The sequence below is a fragment of the Camelus dromedarius genome, chromosome Y (assembly GCF_036321535.1).
Source record: "Camelus dromedarius isolate mCamDro1 chromosome Y, mCamDro1.pat, whole genome shotgun sequence".
Lineage (NCBI taxonomy): Eukaryota > Metazoa > Chordata > Mammalia > Artiodactyla > Camelidae > Camelus > Camelus dromedarius.
The window spans coordinates 14,311,562-14,315,687 of record NC_087473.1 but is presented as its reverse complement, the minus strand read 5'-3'; positions in this window follow the sequence as shown (position 1 = coordinate 14,315,687).

Genomic DNA, 4,126 nt, shown 5'->3' with positions numbered 1-4,126 from the left:
ATACGAGAATATTAAGAAAAACTATATGGAACCAAACTGGATAACCTAGAGGAGGTGCACAAGCGTCTGGAAACTTACAGTCCACCAAGACTGAATCAAGATGAAACTGACCACTTGAACAAACCGATCACCAGAAATGAAATCGAATTAGTAATAAAAATCCTCCCTACAAATAAAGTCCAGGACCAGACGGCTTCAGCGGGGAATTCTACCCAACTACAAAGAAGAACTCATACCAGTCCTTCTCAAACTCTTCCAGAAGATTGAAAAGGAGGGAATACTCCCAAACTCATTCTATGAAGCCACCAGCACCCTGACAGCAAAACCAGGCAAAGACACCACCAAAAAAAGAGAATTATAGGCCAATATCGCTGATGAACATACATGCAAAAATCCTCACCAAATAGTAACAAATAGAATCCAACAGCACATACAAAAGATTATACATCATGACCAAGTGGGGTTCATCCCAGAGACACAAGGCTGGTTCAACATACACAGATCAATCAATGTAATACATCACATCAACAAGAGAAAGGACAAAAACCACATGATCATCTCAACAGATGCAGAAAAAGCATTTGATAAAAGTCAGCACCCATGTATGATAAAAACTCTCAGCACCGTGGGTATAGAGGGAGCATATCTCAACATCCTAAAAGCTATATATGACCAACCAACAGCCAGCATAGTACTCAACGGTGAAAAACTCAAAAGCTTCCCACTAAAATCTGGGACAAGACAAGGATGCCCACTGTCACCACTCCTATTCAAGATACTCCTGGAAGTCCTAGCCACAGCAATCAGGCAGGAGAGAGAAATAAAAGGGATCCAAATTGGAAAAGGAGAGGTAAACGTGTCACTATATGCTGACGACATGTTACTATATATAGAAAACCCTAAAAAGTCCAGACAAAAACTACTGGAGCTGATCGAAGAATTCAGCAAGGTAGCAGGTTACAAGATTAATGTTCAAAACTCAGTTGCATTTCTTTACGCTAACGAGGAATCAACAGAAAAAGAAAGTAAATAAACAGTCCCCTTTAAAATAGCACTCAAAGTAATAAAATACCTAGGAATAAATCTAACCAAGGAGGTGAAAGAATTCTGCACAGAAAACTATAAACCACTGATGAAGGAAATTAAAGAAGACTTTAAAAAATGGAAAGATATCCCATGCTCCTGGATTGGAAGACTCACTATTGTTAAAATGGTCACACTGCCCAAGGCAATCTACAGATTTAATGCAATCCCTATCAAATTACCCAGAACATATTTCACAGAAGTAGAACAAATCATAATAAAATTTACATGGAACCACAAAAGACCTAGAACTGCCACAGCATTACTGAAGATAAAGAAACAGGCTGGAGGAATAACTCTCTCAGACTTCAGACAATACTACAGAGCTGCAGTCATCAAGACAGCATGCTTTTGGTACAAAAACAGACATATAGACCAATGCAACAGAATAGAGAGCCCAGAAATGAACCCACAAACTTTTGGTCAACTTATCTTCAAAAAAGGAGGCAAGAATAAACAATGGAATAAAGACAGTCTGTTCAGCAAATGGGGCTGGGAAAACCGGACAGCAGCGTGTAAATCAGTGAAGCTAGACACTCCCTTACAGCATACACAAAAATAAACTCAGAATGGATCCAAGACTTAAACGTAAGACCAGATAGAATAAACCTCCTTGGACAAAATAGAGGCAAAACATTATCTGACATACATCTCAAAAATGTTCTCCTAGGGCAGTCTACCTAATCAATAGAAATAAAAGCAAGAATAAACAAATGGAACCTAATGAAACTTACAAGCTTCTTCACAGCAAAGGAAACCATAAGTAAAACAAAAAGACAACCTACGGAATGGGAGAAAATTTTTGCAAAAGATGAAACTGACAAGGGCTTGATCTCCAGAATATATAAGCAGCTCATACAGCTTGAGAAGAAGAAGAAAAAAAAAACCCAATCCAAACCTGGGCAGAAGACCAAAACAAGCAATTCCCCAAGGAAGACATGCAAATGATCAACAGGCACATGAAAAAACGCTCAATATCACTAATTAGCAGAGAAATGCAAATCAAAACTACCCTGAGGTATCACCTCACACCAGTCAGAATGGCCATCATTCAAAAATCCACAAATGACAAATGCTGGAGAGGCTGTGGAGAAAAGGAAACCCTCCTTCACTGCTGGTGGGAATGCAGTTTGGTGCAGCCACTGTGGAACAGTATGGAGATTCCTCAAAAGACTAGGAATAGACTTAACATATGATCCAGGAATCTCACTCCTGGGCACATATCCAGAAGGAACCCTACTTCAGAATGACACCTGTACCCCAATGTTCGTAGCAGCACTATTTGCAATAGCCAAGACATGGAAACAGCCTAGATCTGTCCATCAACGATGACTGGACAAAGAAGAGGTGGTATAGTTATACAATGGAATACTATTCAGCCATAAAAACTGACAACATAACGCCATTTGCAGCAACATGGATGTTCCTGGAGAATGTCATTCTAAGTGAAGTAATCCAGAAAGAGAAAGAGAAATACCATACGGGATCGCTCATATGTGAAATCTAAAAAGAAAACCAAAACAATAAAAACATAAACACAAACAAGAAACAGACTCACAGACATAGAATACAAACTTGTGGTTGCCAATGGGGCAGGGGGTGGGAGGCGACACAATGGGATTTCAAAATGCAGAATGGACAAACAAGATTATACTGTATAGCACACCGAAACATATACAAGATCTTATGGTAGCTCATGGAGAAGAAAATGTGACCATGAACATATATATGTTCCTGTATGACCAAAAAATTGTGCTCTATACTGGAATTTGACACAGCATTGTAAAATGATTATAACTCAATAAAAAATGTTGAAAAAAAAAGAAAAAAGAGGAAAATGTCCCAACCAAACAGGAATAACTTTTCCAGGTGTAGAGAACAAAGCAAGTTACCCTACTGTATGGAGCCAGTTAACTCCAAGATATTGATTCCTTGCTTCAAATGCCAAGTGCTGGGGCACCCATGCCACTTTGTGGAATTTTGAAAGGAAGGTCATAAAGAAAAGTGGCCCCAGCAGCTTCTAGGGCCTTGGTCAAAAATTCCCCAACCAGGGCAAGCTGGCTCGCTGCACCAAAATTTATTAACCTGTTAATCCTGAACTGAGCACCTATGGCAGGCCAAAAAATTAAGAGACAGGGTGTTTGGGTAAGGAGCAGTGATTTCATTCAGAAAACGAGCAGACAGAGAAGAGGCTGGATTACTGAACAAATAAACATCTTCTCCCAGTTAGAACTCAAGCTCCTTTGTACTAAAACGGAAGGGATTTGTTTGATTATTCTAAACTTCTGGGTATCAAAATCCCTTATTTTTGCAGCTGTCCATGTTGCTCAGGTCATGATGTTCCTCTAAACCTCTAATAAGACACAGGTTATACTCTGTTCAGAAACTTTAATCATGATATCATTGGAAAAGTGTTATACATGTAACTGTCAAGAGCTTTGAGAAAGGGCTGTCCTACATATTTGAGACTATGGGCAACATTCTCAACTTCCAGCAAAGGAAGAGAACATAAAGGTTAACTTAAAAGAAACAAAAGCGATACAGAGTTGTATTTGTTCTTCCTACTGAAAAAATGAAAGCCTTTTGTTTTAAATAACCACGATCGTTACCTAGTTACAACCATTTGAAAGCAATGACCCATCGATCACTAAACAAAGGTAGAACCTACAACCTTCAGCTTAAAATGTAAACAAAACAACAATATTTATCAAATTAACAATACTACGTACTAGGAAAAATAAAGATTGTCATTAAAGTAGTACTTACAAAAAACATGGCAAAACATCTGAGGATACTACAAAGCACTACTCAGGCAGGGACCGACCTGGGGCGTCTGAAACATTACAACTCTTTATGTCTTTTATATTTTTGCTCTCTCTATATCTGATTCTGCGTGACTAACTCTCATCTACAAAGAAGGTTCCAAAGGAAAAGCCAAAGAAAATGCACGTAATAATTAATACCTCATCTGCATTGGCTAAAACTTAAGGGCCCAGAGGCCTGCTGACACCACTTCGCTTTCTGTTACTATCCAACACATATT